This window comes from Cololabis saira, unplaced genomic scaffold, assembly GCF_033807715.1.
Source record: "Cololabis saira isolate AMF1-May2022 unplaced genomic scaffold, fColSai1.1 scf142, whole genome shotgun sequence".
NCBI classification, from domain to species: domain Eukaryota; kingdom Metazoa; phylum Chordata; class Actinopteri; order Beloniformes; family Belonidae; genus Cololabis; species Cololabis saira.
Window position 1 is genome coordinate 1 of NW_026906306.1, and position 16,518 is coordinate 16,518.

Genomic DNA, 16,518 nt, shown 5'->3' on the forward strand with positions numbered 1-16,518 from the left:
TCTTGCAGAAGCGTGTAAGCAGGTAGTATGTGGGAAATGCAGAGAAATTGGGCACACCTTTGAGGAGTGCACCAATGGCAGAAAGTGCAATCTTTGTGGGGAGACAAACCACCTCTTCAGAGATTGCCCAAAATCTTTTGCCAACAAACTGAAGGCTGCGAAGGGAAAGGACACAGAAAAGGACAAACAAAATGGACGAGAGGAACCGGTAATTGAGCTAATTGAAGAAGCTGGGCAGGAAAATTCAAATCTCCCGCCAAATCCTGTGATTGGAGGAGAGGGATCAGGTGAGGCGGGAGCAGGGGAGGGGCCTGCAACACTCACACCAATGGAGAGTTCCGAGGAAGATGAGGTGATGCAGGCAGAGGGCGGAGCTAGTTCAGAATGTGGAGAAGTCCAACCACAGGATGATAGCGATGATGCCCCCCTCCCTGGGGCCCAGCAAACCAAGAGGCCTGCATCAGAATTGTCCTCTGATTCGCCAATTGTTTCAGAGAAGAGGGGAAAAGCTGGGATATCCTCAGACAATTCTTCTGTGGAGGAACCCAGAGTTTTCCCCCCCAATTCCCCAAATGAGGTCTCTTTTTTAACATTAGCTCTGCAATCAACCCCTAGGGACACAAAGCTTAACTGTACCTTACAGCAGAGGCCAACGCCCAGAGTCCGAGCGGGGAATCGAGCTCGACCCCTTCACTTCTCCCCCATAGAAGTGAAAGCGGAGCTCAATTCACATGAAATTGGATAACGATTCCTCATTTTATCTTATTTAATGTTTTAAATCACGCTTTTAGCCTTTTTAAACTTTCATACCTGATGTTTTTTCTCCTTTTAACCATACTCATGACACTCACCTTCTCAACTATTAATGTTAGAAGTGTGAAGTCGAGAGTTAGAGCCCAGAATGTCTTGTCCTTTCTTAATGCTTTTGAGTCCGATGTGTTTTTATTACAGGAATGTGGCCTACCGTTTTTAAAACAATACAAGCAGTGGGAGGAGATGTGGCCACGGGCATCAATATGGAGTGGATCCAATCAGAATAAGAATGATGGAGTGGCCATTTTAATCAAAAACCCTCATGTTCTGGTGAAGGGCAGCACTGTGGTGAGAGACGGTCGGGCAATTTTAGCACAACTGACTTTTATGGGACAAGATTTTAAACTCTTAAATATTTATGGTTTTAACGAAAGAAATGACCGGTATGATATTTTAGAGGACTTGCAGTCCCACATGTTGGGTAGAACACCTTTAGTGGTGGGAGGAGATTTCAATTGCATTTTAAATAGGAGAGACAGAAAAGGCGCAGGGGAAGATTTTAAAGTGGATAAAACATCGGTTTTATTACAGGGCATATGCAAGGATTTTAAACTTCAGGACTGTTTTAAAACCATGCATCCCAGAGAGGAGGGCTTCACCTGGTTCAGTGGTGATGGCACCAGAGCCTCTCGCATTGATTATATTTTTACACGGGATTGCCCACCGACCGATGCTAGATTGACCCCTGTTTTCTTTTCTGATCACTTGATGCTATCCTGCACCCTACCACTCTCCCCGGGTGTGACATCAGGAAGAGGTCTGTGGAAGCTCAACTGCTCCCTTTTAGAACAAGAAGATTTGGTTAGTCAGTATAGGGAGCAGTACCGCGAGTGGCAGACCCTTCAAGACTTTTACGATACACGTGCACACTGGTGGGAAATGGTGAAGGGAAGGACCCAGACTTTTTTTAGACAGGCAGGAAAGAAAAAAAAGAACAAGGAAAATAGACGCATGATGGGACTGCAGAAACGATTACAGCGTTATTTTAAACTGAACCAACACGGCATAGTTTTTACTGAGGAGATTAAACAAATAAAAGCAGAGATGTCAGTTTTAGCAGAAATTAAAAGTAAGGGCATCATTTTAAGAAGTAAGGAACGGGAAATTGAGGAAGGGGAAAAGTGCACAAGGTACTTTTTTAGGAAAATTATAAATAAGGGGGGGACTATTTTAAAACTAAAAAAGGAAAATGGATGCACAAGTGGAAACACAGAAGAAATAAAAGAGGTTGTTGAAAACTTTTACACACACCTCTACCAAGAAAAAAATATCCACATAGACACCATGACGGAAGTTTTAAATTCCATTCAAAACAGGGTAAAGGAAAATGTGCTTTTAACTAAAGACTTTAGTGTCTCAGAGTTAAATAAATGTCTGGCAAGCTTTAAGAGAGGGAAGTCCCCAGGACAGGATGGACTTCCTCTTGAATTTTACTCGACTTTTTGGGACATTTTAGCACCTGATTTACTTGCTGTTTTTATGGAATTTGAGCAACTTGACCGACTCCCCGACAGTTTTAGAATAGGGATAGTGACTCTTCTTCACAAAAATAAGGACAAAACTGACTTGAAGAATTGGAGACCTATCACACTTTTAAATCTTGACTGTAAACTTTTTAGTAAACTTTTAGCCTCACGTCTGTCTTTGTTTTTAGAAGATGTGATTCACCCGGATCAAGCCTGTGCCATCCCGGGGAGGAAGATAACCGACAGCCTCGTACTGATCCGAGATACCATCTGTTACGCGAGAGACAGAAACATCAGGCTGGTAGTCTTAAATTTAGACTTTGAGAAAGCCTTTGATCGGGTCTCGCACCAGTACCTATTCCAGGTACTGCAAAAAATGGGGTTCCCAGAAAGGTTTGTAGCTTGGGTGGGAATGCTGTACCGGGGTATTACCAGCAAATTTGTTGTTAACGGGCATCTGACAAAAGCAGTCAACATTAACTGCGGTGTCCGTCAGGGCTGTCCGTTATCTGCCCTCCTCTATGTTACCTGTATCGAACCACTGGCACAGATCTTGAGAAGGGACCAATGGATCAATGGACTGAGAATCCCGGGGAGTGGAGGTCTCATGACAAAATGTATTTTATACATGGACGACGTGAATATTTTATGTACTGACCTTTTATCTGTCAACAGGACGCTGGACTTGACTGACTGGTTTGGACGGGCATCTGGGTCAAAATTGAACCGACATAAGACCCAAACCCAGTTCTACGGACCATGGACAGCAACCGAGACAACTGGACTCCCCCTGACTATTACCCAGACTGACCAAAAAATACTGGGGATCAAATTTGATAGGGAAGGGGGGGGGGCATCCAATTGGCCGGACGTAGTAGGGAAAGTGAGACAGAGACTAGGATACTGGGGACTTAGAGGACTGACCATGGAAGGAAAGGTTTTAATCATCAAGGCAGTGATTATACCTTTGTTTTTACTTGTCAGCTCTGTTTTTATCCCACCCAGGAGGGTACTTTTAGATCTAGAACGAGCCATCTTTTATTTCCTGTGGGGCTCCAAGTGGGAGAGACTGAGGAGAGCTATAATGGTGAAACCCAAAGACAAAGGAGGAAAAGGAGTGCCTGACCTCTACCTGTTTTTGGGAAGCAGATATGCAACAATGCATGTCGCGTCTGCTGCTGGCCCATCCGGAAATCCCAAGACAACAGCAATGATACGTTTCTGGATGGGCTCTTATCTTAGAAGACTGAAAATCTTACCCACGGATCTGAAAGTACCTGTGTCTTTTAACCTACCACCAGCCTATTGTTTTATACAGACCTTTTTAAAGCATTTTGATTTGGAGACACAGGAGTTGCGTATTTTAACCAATCACCGTTGTCTGATCTCGATTGTGCAGGAGCGGGAGCCAGTGTGTCCAGTGCGGCGGCTCGCATTCGGCGAGCCCTCAACAGTTTGGCGCAATGTGAACCATTCCGCCCTCCCAAACAGACTCCGGGACCTGTCATGGATGGTGGCTCATGAGATCCTCCCGGTCAGGTCCGTCATGCACTCCCGAGGAATGTCGGCGATCTCTACCTGCCCCCGACAAGGTTGCGGTGCACCTGAGTCGGTGGGGCATCTCTTCTGGGAGTGCAGTGCTGCCGTAGACCAGTGGGCAATGGCCGGCTCCTTGCAATTCCCGTACTTACCAGCAAGGGAGGTCCTAACAGCACAGCTAGTGCTGTATGGGGTGAGCCAGAGGGCGAGCCTGAAAGGAAGGGATTTTGCCAAGCAGTGGCTCGCCCTGACCGCCATCAAAGACGCTATGTGGACCTCCAGGAACTTGCTGGTAAGAAAGCACAAGCAGATTCCCCCCGCGGCTGTACTCCGGATGGCTGCAGCAACGGTCCAACTGGCCGGGGCTGCGGGCGGCAGGCCTGGGATACAGCCGCGGGGAAGTATCGCCTCTGTGCCTTTTCGGACGAAGGAGCCGGAGCCACACACAGAAAGGTCAAAGCAGCAACGGCCTGGCTCTCCGGGCGAGGCTGGTGGGAAGGAGCAGCAGGGGGGGATCCCCTCTGAGCACTGTGACAGGAACCCGAGAGACCTACTGTTTGGGGCGGTGGAATGAGTCATCCTTGGTAGGGACTCACCCCGCTTCTGTACAGTGAAGGAATTGGACAAGTTTTTTACCTAACGCACTCCTTGAAAGACTAAACATGGACATTGAACGGAGTCACTCACACTGGACCATAAGCCTTTTACCTAAGGAAATGTGGATTTTATCGTTTTTACCTTTTACAATTGTTTAGATTACAGGTTTTAAGGTTGTTTATTTATTTCATTGTTGCATGTAATGGTGATATGTGTAATGTGAAATTTGGAAGCTTATGTTGAGATGATCCAATGATCCAGTGTCAATAAATCTTTTCGAAAGAAAAATCTGTTCTTATCAGTTTAATATCTGATATGTCCTCTATATGAGGACAACATATTAAGCCGATTTTTGGCAGCGGGAGTTGAAAAAGGAGCTAGCTCCGTTCACTCCAAGCATCGCCCCGGTACTGCAGTGCCGCCGGGAATGGTGCACGCTTCGCTTTCTTTCTCTTGTAAAAAAATAATAAAGTAACGCAGTGGCTCAGCAGCTGAGGAGCACCGAGCCTTGCCTCAGGCGGTGTTGTTCCTTGCAGCTTCAGCTTGAAGAAAAAGAAGAGGCGACGTCACAAACGTGTAATACGGCCCTGGTGGTGCCACCGAAGGGGGAGGAGCAAATCCCTGTCCTGCGCCTGAGGCCGGCCAGGCCTTCGATAATAGGACGATGTCAGGCCGAAGAGGCGTGGCCCCGGGGATCCGTAGAGCTCACCAGGAGTACAGTGACGCGGCTCACGTGCCTAGGCTGCCGCTCCCGTGCACTTTTCCGTACTTGCTCGTGTTTCTCTTCATAACGCACAAGTCTTTCGCCTTTTACTAAACACTTCCGTGGAGAGTAACGTCAATGAGTTGACCATATTTTTGGGGGCTCGGTCTAACGGCCGAGCTTTTTTGAAACTGTGCAAAAGAAAAAGCTGTGACCAAGAGGTCAGTCTGAGTTTGCCCACTGAAATCTCAGGGCAAGCTGATGTTGCTGTCTGTGTCTTGTTCTTTCCTTTCCTTTTTGTTATTTCATTTCCACTTCAACCATTTCCTCAGGTTAGCCTGCTACAGGTGCGTGTCAGAGGGCGGAGCTGCAAAGGGAGCCGGCCATCTAGGCGTTTGGGACAAAGGCAACCGACACAAGTGCACGCCGTGCCAGGAAGGCGCTGCGGTCAAGCAACACTTTGGAGTTATCGCTTCTCGGCGTTTTGGCTAAGATCAAGTGTAGCATCTGTTCTTATCAGTTTAATATCTGATATGTCCTCTATATGAGGACAACATATTAAGCCGATTTTTGGCAGCGGGAGTTGAAAAAGGAGCTAGCTCCGTTCACTCCAAGCATCGCCCCGGTACTGCAGTGTCGCCGGGAATGGTGCACGCTTCGCTTTCTTCCTCTTGTAAAAAAATAATAAAGTAACGCAGTGGCTCAGCAGCTGAGGAGCACCGAGCCTTGCCTCAGGCGGTGTTGTTCCTTGCAGCTTCAGCTTGAAGAAAAAGAAGAGGCGACGTCACAAACGTGTAATACGGCCCTGGTGGTGCCACCGAAGGGGGAGGAGCAAATCCCTGTCCTGCGCCTGAGGCCGGCCAGGCCTTCGATAATAGGACGATGTCAGGCCGAAGAGGCGTGGCCCCGGGGATCCGTAGAGCTCACCAGGAGTACAGTGACGCGGCTCACGTGCCTAGGCTGCCGCTCCCGTGCACTTTTCCGTACTTGCTCGTGTTTCTCTTCATAACGCACAAGTGTTTCGCCTTTTACTAAAGACTTCCGTGGAGAGTAACGTCAATGAGTTGACCATATTTTTGGGGGCTCGGTCTAACGGCCGAGCTTTTTTGAAACTGTGCAAAAGAAAAAGCTGTGACAAAGAGGTCAGTCTGAGTTTGCCCACTGAAATCTCAGGGCAAGCTGATGTTGCTGTCTGTGTCTTGTTCTTTCCTTTCCTTTTTGTTATTTCATTTCCACTTCAACCATTTCCTCAGGTGAGCCTGCTACAGGTGCGTGTCAGAGGGCGGAGCTGCAAAGGGAGCCGGCCATCTAGGCGTTTGGGACAAAGGCAACCGACACAAGTGCACGCCGTGCCAGGAAGGCGCTGCGGTCAAGCAACACTTTGGAGTTATCGCTTCTCGGCCTTTTGGCTAAGATCAAGTGTAGTATCTGTTCTTATCAGTTTAATATCTGATATGTCCTCTATATGAGGACAACATATTAAGCCGATTTTTGGCAGCGGGAGTTGAAAAAGGAGCTAGCTCCGTTCACTCCAAGCATCGCCCCGGTACTGCAGTGCCGCCGGGAATGGTGCACGCTTCGCTTTCTTTCTCTTGTAAAAAAATAATAAAGTAACGCAGTGGCTCAGCAGCTGAGGAGCACCGAGCCTTGCCTCAGGCGGTGTTGTTCCTTGCAGCTTCAGCTTGAAGAAAAAGAAGAGGCGACGTCACAAACGTGTAATACGGCCCTGGTGGTGCCACCGAAGGGGGAGGAGCAAATCCCTGTCCTGCGCCTGAGGCCGGCCAGGCCTTCGATAATAGGACGATGTCAGGCCGAAGAGGCGTGGCCCCGGGGATCCGTAGAGCTCACCAGGAGTACAGTGACGCGGCTCACGTGCCTAGGCTGCCGCTCCCGTGCACTTTTCCGTACTTGCTCGTGTTTCTCTTCATAACGCACAAGTCTTTCGCCTTTTACTAAAGACTTCCGTGGAGAGTAACGTCAATGAGTTGACCATATTTTTGGGGGCTCGGTCTAACGGCCGAGCTTTTTTGAAACTGTGCAAAAGAAAAAGCTTTGACCAAGAGGTCAGTCTGAGTTTGCCCACTGAAATCTCAGGGCAAGCTGATGTTGCTGTCTGTGTCTTGTTCTTTCCTTTCCTTTTTGTTATTTCATTTCCACTTCAACCATTTCCTCAGGTGAGCCTGCTACAGGTGCGTGTCAGAGGGCGGAGCTGCAAAGGGAGCCGGCCATCTAGGCGTTTGGGACAAAGGCAACCGACACAAGTGCACGCCGTGCCAGGAAGGCGCTGCGGTCAAGCAACACTTTGGAGTTATCGCTTCTCGGCCTTTTGGCTAAGATCAAGTGTAGTATCTGTTCTTATCAGTTTAATATCTGATATGTCCTCTATATGAGGACAACATATTAAGCCGATTTTTGGCAGCGGGAGTTGAAAAAGGAGCTAGCTCCGTTCACTCCAAGCATCGCCCCGGTACTGCAGTGCCGCCGGGAATGGTGCACGCTTCGCTTTCTTTCTCTTGTAAAAAAATAATAAAGTAACGCAGTGGCTCAGCAGCTGAGGAGCACCGAGCCTTGCCTCAGGCGGTGTTGTTCCTTGCAGCTTCAGCTTGAAGAAAAAGAAGAGGCGACGTCACAAACGTGTAATACGGCCCTGGTGGTGCCACCGAAGGGGGAGGAGCAAATCCCTGTCCTGCGCCTGAGGCCGGCCAGGCCTTCGATAATAGGACGATGTCAGGCCGAAGAGGCGTGGCCCCGGGGATCCGTAGAGCTCACCAGGAGTACAGTGACGCGGCTCACGTGCCTAGGCTGCCGCTCCCGTGCACTTTTCCGTACTTGCTCGTGTTTCTCTTCATAACGCACAAGTCTTTCGCCTTTTACTAAAGACTTCCGTGGAGAGTAACGTCAATGAGTTGACCATATTTTTGGGGGCTCGGTCTAACGGCCGAGCTTTTTTGAAACTATGCAAAAGAAAAAGCTGTGACCAAGAGGTCAGTCTGAGTTTGCCCACTGAAATCTCAGGGCAAGCTGATGTTGCTGTCTGTGTCTTGTTCTTTCCTTTCCTTTTTGTTATTTCATTTCCACTTCAACCATTTCCTCAGGTGAGCCTGCTACAGGTGCGTGTCAGAGGGCGGAGCTGCAAAGGGAGCCGGCCATCTAGGCGTTTGGGACAAAGGCAACCGACACAAGTGCACGCCGTGCCAGGAAGGCGCTGCGGTCAAGCAACACTTTGGAGTTATCGCTTCTCGGCCTTTTGGCTAAGATCAAGTGTAGTATCTGTTCTTATCAGTTTAATATCTGATATGTCCTCTATATGAGGACAACATATTATGCCGATTTTTGGCAGCGGGAGTTGAAAAAGGAGCTAGCTCCGTTCACTCCAAGCATCGCCCCGGTACTGCAGTGCCGCCGGGAATGGTGCACGCTTCGCTTTCTTTCTCTTGTAAAAAAATAATAAAGTAACGCAGTGGCTCAGCAGCTGAGGAGCACCGAGCCTTGCCTCAGGCGGTGTTGTTCCTTGCAGCTTCAGCTTGAAGAAAAAGAAGAGGCGACGTCACAAACGTGTAATACGGCCCTGGTGGTGCCACCGAAGGGGGAGGAGCAAATCCCTGTCCTGCGCCTGAGGCCGGCCAGGCCTTCGATAATAGGACGATGTCAGGCCGAAGAGGCGTGGCCCCGGGGATCCGTAGAGCTCACCAGGAGTACAGTGACGCGGCTCACGTGCCTAGGCTGCCGCTCCCGTGCACTTTTCCGTACTTGCTCGTGTTTCTCTTCATAACGCACAAGTCTTTCGCCTTTTACTAAAGACTTCCGTGGAGAGTAACGTCAATGAGTTGACCATATTTTTGGGGGCTCGGTCTAACGGCCGAGCTTTTTTGAAACTGTGCAAAAGAAAAAGCTGTGACCAAGAGGTCAGTCTGAGTTTGCCCACTGAAATCTCAGGGCAAGCTGATGTTGCTGTCTGTGGCCGTTTTCGAATTCAGACACTACCGCACTATATGCTACATACTGCAAAGTATGCACTGAATACTGCCTACTGAATGAAGGATTCAGTACGCTGCTCCAGCAGACCGTTCACACAGCAGTGTGCTACAGTGTATCCCAGAATGCATCTCGCACCAAAACGTCGGCGAAAGATGAGATTTAAAAGCAGACTAGAGTGTTTCTCAATCCTGGTCCTCGTGTTCCCTGTCCTGCATGTTTTAGATGTTTCCCTGCACCAACACACCTGATTCTAATTAAAGGTCCTAATTAGCTGTCACCAAGGTCTGCACAACTCTGTTGATGACACACGTACTTTTATCACGGTGCGCTGAAGCAGGGAAACATCTAAAACATGCAGGAGGACCAGGATTGAGAAACACTGGACTAGAAGCTGTTGTAATTCCAGCTGTAGCGCTGTTAATATGCCACTTTATTACGTTTTAACATCTTTTAACATTCAGGCGTAAAAGTAAGGCGTGGAAATTTGAGCCGATGTTTCGGGGATCAGAAGAGCCGCCGGTCCGGCCGCATCAGCAGCTCACGGCCGGAGAACTGACGCGATCGCCGGGTCAACCCACGGCCTCGTCCCGGGGAGAAACCTGCAGCCCTGTGGAGAATTGTCGCCGGCTGAAATAAATAATTTAGGAAATAAATGTTGGTTTAATAGATTAAATCTAACAGTTGTAGCTGTCACGTTAGTTTGTCTGAATATAAAGTGAAGCTTCGTGTTGTTACTAGATCGATATAAATATACCACAGACAGAACAGAGCCGTATATCTTATAGCTCAATGGGTTGATTAGCGACTTTCGTACAGTGAACGGGGGTTCGATTCCAGTCGGGCTATATTTTGCAAATTTCCCCGATGTGGGACTAATAAAGGATTATCTTATCTTAAATGTTGAAATAGCAGTAAAATCAAATTCATTGATGAAATGACATAAGGGATGGAAATGGATTTTAATAAATGTATTGAAATGAACATATCAGTCTATTGAAGTTAATTTTATTTTATTTATCTTCTCCTCTCTGTCGAGTAGCTCTCTCTCCATCTTCTCCTCCTTGTCCAAACCCTCTCTCTGCATCTATTTATTTCAGCTCCCGGACAAATTCTCTGTCAAAACACAGCAATGAAAAGTAGTTATTTCATGAAAATACAACGAACTACCGATATATAACGTTGTCATAACACTTAGTTCACTTTTATTTACGTAGCAAGCATGCTAAGATAACTAACAAAAACCTAACATACTATTAAAAACCCACAATTTTTAATCGTTGTCCTTACACTAAATTGAATTAAAAAGGTTATATATTAAAGTTACTTACATTTATATTCCTCCTTCTCCCTCTCCACGGTGTAACTAGTCCTTTCTGCCTTCACATCACATCACTGTCCGATTGCAGCTGTTTTCTCAATAAAGCTTTGAGAAAAAAAAGAAAAAAGCGCTGCCCGGCCGAGGCCGCATTGCATTCTGGGATATTGTAAGCGAGGTAGGCTGTCTGAAGCATGCTGCGGATTTTTTTCCAGATCAGTACAACATCCGGGTATTTTTCGCACACTGCAGATTTCCTTCTGTTCACATACAGCATACTACTTACTACACTTTGGCCAAATCAGTGTATACTTGTAGTACAGTATGCGAATTCGAAAACGGCCTGTGTCTTGTTCTTTCCTTTCCTTTTTGTTATTTCATTTCCACTTCAACCATTTCCTCAGGTGAGCCTGCTACAGGTGCGTGTCAGAGGGCGGAGCTGCAAAGGGAGCCGGCCATCTAGGCGTTTGGGACAAAGGCAACCGACACAAGTGCACGCCGTGCCAGGAAGGCGCTGCGGTCAAGCAACACTTTGGAGTTATCGCTTCTCGGCCTTTTGGCTAAGATCAAGTGTAGTATCTGTTCTTATCAGTTTAATATCTGATATGTCCTCTATATGAGGACAACATATTATGCCGATTTTTGGCAGCGGGAGTTGAAAAAGGAGCTAGCTCCGTTCACTCCAAGCATCGCCCCGGTACTGCAGTGCCGCCGGGAATGGTGCACGCTTCGCTTTCTTTCTCTTGTAAAAAAATAATCAAATAACGCAGTGGCTCAGCAGCTGAGGAGCACCGAGCCTTGCCTCAGGCGGTGTTGTTCCTTGCAGCTTCAGCTTGAAGAAAAAGAAGAGGCGACGTCACAAACGTGTAATACGGCCCTGGTGGTGCCACCGAAGGGGGAGGAGCAAATCCCTGTCCTGCGCCTGAGGCCGGCCAGGCCTTCGATAATAGGACGATGTCAGGCCGAAGAGGCGTGGCCCCGGGGATCCGTAGAGCTCACCAGGAGTACAGTGACGCGGCTCACGTGCCTAGGCTGCCGCTCCCGTGCACTTTTCCGTACTTGCTCGTGTTTCTCTTCATAACGCACAAGTCTTTCGCCTTTTACTAAAGACTTCCGTGGAGAGTAACGTCAATGAGTTGACCATATTTTTGGGGGCTCGGTCTAACGGCCGAGCTTTTTTGAAACTGTGCAAAAGAAAAAGCTGTGACCAAGAAGTCAGTCTGAGTTTGCCCACTGAAATCTCAGGGCAAGCTGATGTTGCTGTCTGTGTCTTGTTCTTTCCTTTCCTTTTTGTTATTTCATTTCCACTTCAACCATTTCCTCAGGTGAGCCTGCTACAGGTGCGTGTCAGAGGGCGGAGCTGCAAAGGGAGCCGGCCATCTAGGCGTTTGGGACAAAGGCAACCGACACAAGTGCACGCCGTGCCAGGAAGGCGCTGCGGTCAAGCAACACTTTGGAGTTATCGCTTCTCGGCCTTTTGGCTAAGATCAAGTGTAGTATCTGTTCTTATCAGTTTAATATCTGATATGTCCTCTATATGAGGACAACATATTATGCCGATTTTTGGCAGCGGGAGTTGAAAAAGGAGCTAGCTCCGTTCACTCCAAGCATCGCCCCGGTACTGCAGTGCCGCCGGGAATGGTGCACGCTTCGCTTTCTTTCTCTTGTAAAAAAATAATAAAGTAACGCAGTGGCTCAGCAGCTGAGGAGCACCGAGCCTTGCCTCAGGCGGTGTTGTTCCTTGCAGCTTCAGCTTGAAGAAAAAGAAGAGGCGACGTCACAAACGTGTAATACGGCCCTGGTGGTGCCACCGAAGGGGGAGGAGCAAATCCCTGTCCTGCGCCTGAGGCCGGCCAGGCCTTCGATAATAGGACGATGTCAGGCCGAAGAGGCGTGGCCCCGGGGATCCGTAGAGCTCACCAGGAGTACAGTGACGCGGCTCACGTGCCTAGGCTGCCGCTCCCGTGCACTTTTCCGTACTTGCTCGTGTTTCTCTTCATAACGCACAAGTCTTTCGCCTTTTACTAAAGACTTCCGTGGAGAGTAACGTCAATGAGTTGACCATATTTTTGGGGGCTCGGTCTAACGGCCGAGCTTTTTTGAAACTGTGCAAAAGAAAAAGCTGTGACCAAGAGGTCAGTCTGAGTTTGCCCACTGAAATCTCAGGGCAAGCTGATGTTGCTGTCTGTGTCTTGTTCTTTCCTTTCCTTTTTGTTATTTCATTTCCACTTCAACCATTTCCTCAGGTGAGCCTGCTACAGGTGCGTGTCAGAGGGCGGAGCTGCAAAGGGAGCCGGCCATCTAGGCGTTTGGGACAAAGGCAACCGACACAAGTGCACGCCGTGCCAGGAAGGCGCTGCGGTCAAGCAACACTTTGGAGTTATCGCTTCTCGGCCTTTTGGCTAAGACTGCGATCGCCTCCTTCTGTTAGTGGGAATCCTTGCCTGTTGTGGCATTGGTTCCTTCTTTCTTTGGGGAGACTATTCTCTTTTTTTTTTCCTTATGTGAAGTGCTTCAACTGAGTATAGTTGCTAGATCTTCACAGCCAGGAAATCATTGTCGTGATGTAAGGTAAGTGTTGTTCCTTCACTTATTGTATATTTTATTGTCTATTTGTTTTAGTATTACGGTTTTAGGGCTTTTATTGCTTTTTAAAGGTTTTAGTTCTTTTGAGCCTTTTCACAGGTGGTGCCTCCACCATGTCGGCTAGCCATGCCGGCATGCGGAGGCACCACAGTGTCCGATTCAACCTTAAGGTTGTGGATGGAAAGCTCCTGGAGATGTCGAGGTTAGACTTCTCCAGGAGACTTGTCCAGAAAGCCTTGGGTTTTAGCCCGGAACAGTTAAATTGCATTTTGACCCTACCCTTTAACAAAGGCTTTGACCTTAGTTTCCGTACTGCCATGCTACTAAAAGAGTTTTGGACACGCTTTGAAAATGTGAAACCCCAGTTTGATGCATTTGAAGTTGAGAAACTGACTGACAATACCTTGAAAACGGTTATTGTCAGAATGTTCAATGAAACTGTCAATGCAGATGACATTTGTTTATGGTTGGGGAGATATTGCACTGTTAAAAGCCAGGCTATCAAAGTGAGAGATGAAGATGGCATTTGGAACTGTGCCTGGAGGGTCCCCATCCAACAATGGCAAGACCCCCAGGGCTTTCAAGGCCTGAAACATCTGCCATCAGTGATAGTTCTGGGTAACAACAGGGGCTATATTCACTATCAGGGTCAGCCCAAGCTTTGCCGCAAGTGTGGCGAGCATGGGCATCTTGCAGAAGCGTGTAAGCAGGTAGTATGTGGGAAATGCAGAGAAATTGGGCACACCTTTGAGGAGTGCACCAATGGCAGAAAGTGCAATCTTTGTGGGGAGACAAACCACCTCTTCAGAGATTGCCCAAAATCTTTTGCCAACAAACTGAAAGCTGCGAAGGGAAAGGACGCAGAAAAGGACAAACAAAACGGACGAGAGGAACCGGTAATTGAGCTAATTGAAGAAGCTGGGCAGGAAAATTCAAATCTCCCGCCAAATCCTGTGATTGGAGGAGAGGGATCAGGTGAGGCGGGAGCAGGGGAGGGGCCTGCAACACTCACACCAATGGAGAGTTCCGAGGAAGATGATGTGATGCAGGCAGAGGGCGGAGCTAGTTCAGAATGTGGAGAAGTCCAACCACAGGATGATAGCGATGATGCCTCCCTCCCCGGGGCCCAGCAAACCAAGAGGCCTGCATCAGAATTGTCCTCTGATTCGCCAATTGTTTCAGAGAAGAGGGGAAAAGCTGGGATATCCTCAGACAATTCATTTGTGGAGGAGCCCAGAGTTTTCCCCCCCAATTCCCCAAATGAGGTCTCCTTTTTAACATTAGCTCTGCAATCAACCCCTAGGGACACAAAACTTAACTGTACCTTACAGCAGAGGCCAACGCCCAGAGTCCGAGTGGGGAATCGAGCTCGACCCCTGCACTTCTCACCCATAGAAGTGAAGGAGGAGCTCAATTCACATGAAATTGGATAACGATTCCTCTTACGTTTTTTTTATAATGTGTTAAATGACAGTTTTAGTCTTTTAAAACTTCATACCTGTTGCTTTGTTTTTTTTTAAACTACACTTATGACACTCATTTTAACAATCAAGTTTAGAAATGGAAATCGACAGTTAGAGCCCAGAGTGTTACATATTTTATCTAACCACCGCTGTCTGACCTCGTCTGTGCAGGAGCGGAAACCAGTGTGTCCAGTGCGGCGGCTCACATTTGGTGAGCCCTCCATAGTTTGGCGCAATGTGGACTGTTCCACCCTCCCAAACAGACTCCGGGACCTGTCATCGATGATGGCTCATGAGATCCTCCCGGTCAGGTCGTTATGCACTCCCGAGGAATGTCGGCGATCTCCAACTGCCCCCGACAAGGTTGTAGCGCACCTGAGTTGGTGAGGCACCTGTTCTGGGAGTGCAGCGCTGCCGTAGACCAGTGGGCAATGGCCGGCTCCTTGTAATTCCCGTACTTACCAGCAAGGGAGGTCCTAACAACACAGCTAGTGCTGTATGGGGTGAGCCAGAGGGTTAACCTGAAAGGAAAATACTTTGCCAAACAGTGGCTCGCCCTGACCGCCAGCAAAGACGCTATGTGGACCTCCAGGAACTTGCTGGTAAGAAAGCACAAGCAGATTCCCCCGTGGCTGTACTCCAGATGGCCGCAGCAATGGTCCAACTGGCCGGTGCTGCAGGCGGTAGGCCTAGGATACAGCCACAAAGAAGCATCGCCTCTGTGCCCATTCGGACGAAGGAGCCGGAGCAACACACAGAAAGGTCAAAGCAGCAACGGCCTGGCTCTCCGGGCGAGGCTGGTGGGAAGGAGCAGCAGGGGGGGATCCCCTCTGAGCACTGGGACAGGAACCCGAGAGAGCTACTGTTTGGGGCGGCGGAATGAGTCATCCTTGGTAGGGACTCACCCCGCTTCTGTACAACGAGGGAATTGGACACATTTTATTTAATGCACTCCTTTTTACTGAACATGGACATTGAACGCAGTCACTCACACTGGAACATAAGCCTTTTACACAAGGAAATGTTGATTTTTATCCTTTTTACCATTTACAATTGTTTGAAAAACAGGTTTTAAGGTCACTCATTTATTAAATTGTTGCATGTAATAGTGATATGTAAGTTGTAAAATTGTAATGTTAATATTGGAAGCTTATGTTGTGATGATCCAATGATCCAGTATCAATAAATCTTTTCGAAAGAAAAAAATCTGTTCTTATCAGTTTAATATCTGATATGTCCTCTATATGAGGACAACATATTAAGCCGATTTTTGGCAGCGGGAGTTGAAAAAGGAGCTAGCTCCGTTCACTCCAAGCATCGCCCCGGTACTGCAGTGCCGCCGGGAATGGTGCACGCTTCGCTTTCTTTCTCTTGTAAAAAAATAATAAAGTAACGCAGTGGCTCAGCAGCTGAGGAGCACCGAGCCTTGCCTCAGGCGGTGTTGTTCCTTGCAGCTTCAGCTTGAAGAAAAAGAAGAGGCGACGTCACAAACGTGTAATACGGCCCTGGTGGTGCCACCGAAGGGGGAGGAGCAAATCCCTGTCCTGCGCCTGAGGCCGGCCAGGCCTTCGATAATAGGACGATGTCAGGCCGAAGAGGCGTGGCCCCGGGGATCCGTAGAGCTCACCAGGAGTACAGTGACGCGGCTCACGTGCCTAGGCTGCCGCTCCCGTGCACTTTTCCGTACTTGCTCGTGTTTCTCTTCATAACGCACAAGTCTTTCGCCTTTTACTTAAGACTTCCGTGGAGAGTAACGTCAATGAGTTGACCATATTTTTGGGGGCTCGGTCTAACGGCCGAGCTTTTTTGAAACTATGCAAAAGAAAAAGCTGTGACCAAGAGGTCAGTCTGAGTTTGCCCACTGAAATCTCAGGGCAAGCTGATGTTGCTGTCTGTGTCTTGTTCTTTCCTTTCCTTTTTGTTATTTCATTTCCACTTCAACCATTTCCTCAGGTGAGCCTGCTACAGGTGCGTGTCAGAGGGCGGAGCTGCAAAGGGAGCCGGCCATCTAGGCGTTTGGGACAAAGGCAACCGACACAAGTGCACGCCGTGCCAGGA

The 16,518-nt window shown here is 48.3% G+C and overlaps 14 non-coding genes and 2 pseudogenes across 14 annotated transcripts; all 16 read left to right on the forward strand.

The window, feature by feature from the left end:
* The first annotated feature begins 4,683 nt into the window (after window positions 1-4,683).
* Window positions 4,684-4,856, forward strand: LOC133439064 (U2 spliceosomal RNA; annotated as a pseudogene).
* Window positions 4,857-5,184: 328 nt separating this feature from the next.
* On the forward strand, window positions 5,185-5,300 carry LOC133439128 (U5 spliceosomal RNA). Its single transcript, XR_009781953.1, has one exon. It is a non-coding gene; the product is annotated as a U5 spliceosomal RNA (small nuclear RNA).
* A 286-nt stretch (window positions 5,301-5,586) lies between these two features.
* LOC133439063 (U2 spliceosomal RNA) lies at window positions 5,587-5,777 on the forward strand. The gene has a single exon (XR_009781892.1). It is a non-coding gene; the product is annotated as a U2 spliceosomal RNA (small nuclear RNA).
* Window positions 5,778-6,105: 328 nt separating this feature from the next.
* On the forward strand, window positions 6,106-6,221 carry LOC133439127 (U5 spliceosomal RNA). The gene has a single exon (XR_009781952.1). It is a non-coding gene; the product is annotated as a U5 spliceosomal RNA (small nuclear RNA).
* Window positions 6,222-6,507: 286 nt separating this feature from the next.
* LOC133439079 (U2 spliceosomal RNA) lies at window positions 6,508-6,698 on the forward strand. Its single transcript, XR_009781904.1, has one exon. It is a non-coding gene; the product is annotated as a U2 spliceosomal RNA (small nuclear RNA).
* Window positions 6,699-7,026: 328 nt separating this feature from the next.
* On the forward strand, window positions 7,027-7,142 carry LOC133439070 (U5 spliceosomal RNA). Its single transcript, XR_009781894.1, has one exon. It is a non-coding gene; the product is annotated as a U5 spliceosomal RNA (small nuclear RNA).
* A 286-nt stretch (window positions 7,143-7,428) lies between these two features.
* On the forward strand, window positions 7,429-7,619 carry LOC133439090 (U2 spliceosomal RNA). Its single transcript, XR_009781915.1, has one exon. It is a non-coding gene; the product is annotated as a U2 spliceosomal RNA (small nuclear RNA).
* Window positions 7,620-7,947: 328 nt separating this feature from the next.
* Window positions 7,948-8,063, forward strand: LOC133439071 (U5 spliceosomal RNA). The gene has a single exon (XR_009781895.1). It is a non-coding gene; the product is annotated as a U5 spliceosomal RNA (small nuclear RNA).
* A 286-nt stretch (window positions 8,064-8,349) lies between these two features.
* On the forward strand, window positions 8,350-8,540 carry LOC133439164 (U2 spliceosomal RNA). The gene has a single exon (XR_009781988.1). It is a non-coding gene; the product is annotated as a U2 spliceosomal RNA (small nuclear RNA).
* A 328-nt stretch (window positions 8,541-8,868) lies between these two features.
* LOC133439072 (U5 spliceosomal RNA) lies at window positions 8,869-8,984 on the forward strand. The gene has a single exon (XR_009781896.1). It is a non-coding gene; the product is annotated as a U5 spliceosomal RNA (small nuclear RNA).
* Window positions 8,985-10,951: 1,967 nt separating this feature from the next.
* LOC133439165 (U2 spliceosomal RNA) lies at window positions 10,952-11,142 on the forward strand. Its single transcript, XR_009781989.1, has one exon. It is a non-coding gene; the product is annotated as a U2 spliceosomal RNA (small nuclear RNA).
* Window positions 11,143-11,470: 328 nt separating this feature from the next.
* Window positions 11,471-11,586, forward strand: LOC133439073 (U5 spliceosomal RNA). Its single transcript, XR_009781897.1, has one exon. It is a non-coding gene; the product is annotated as a U5 spliceosomal RNA (small nuclear RNA).
* A 286-nt stretch (window positions 11,587-11,872) lies between these two features.
* On the forward strand, window positions 11,873-12,063 carry LOC133439166 (U2 spliceosomal RNA). Its single transcript, XR_009781990.1, has one exon. It is a non-coding gene; the product is annotated as a U2 spliceosomal RNA (small nuclear RNA).
* Window positions 12,064-12,391: 328 nt separating this feature from the next.
* Window positions 12,392-12,507, forward strand: LOC133439074 (U5 spliceosomal RNA). Its single transcript, XR_009781898.1, has one exon. It is a non-coding gene; the product is annotated as a U5 spliceosomal RNA (small nuclear RNA).
* A 3,137-nt stretch (window positions 12,508-15,644) lies between these two features.
* Window positions 15,645-15,819, forward strand: LOC133439065 (U2 spliceosomal RNA; annotated as a pseudogene).
* A 328-nt stretch (window positions 15,820-16,147) lies between these two features.
* LOC133439129 (U5 spliceosomal RNA) lies at window positions 16,148-16,263 on the forward strand. The gene has a single exon (XR_009781954.1). It is a non-coding gene; the product is annotated as a U5 spliceosomal RNA (small nuclear RNA).
* The last annotated feature ends 255 nt before the right edge of the window (window positions 16,264-16,518 follow it).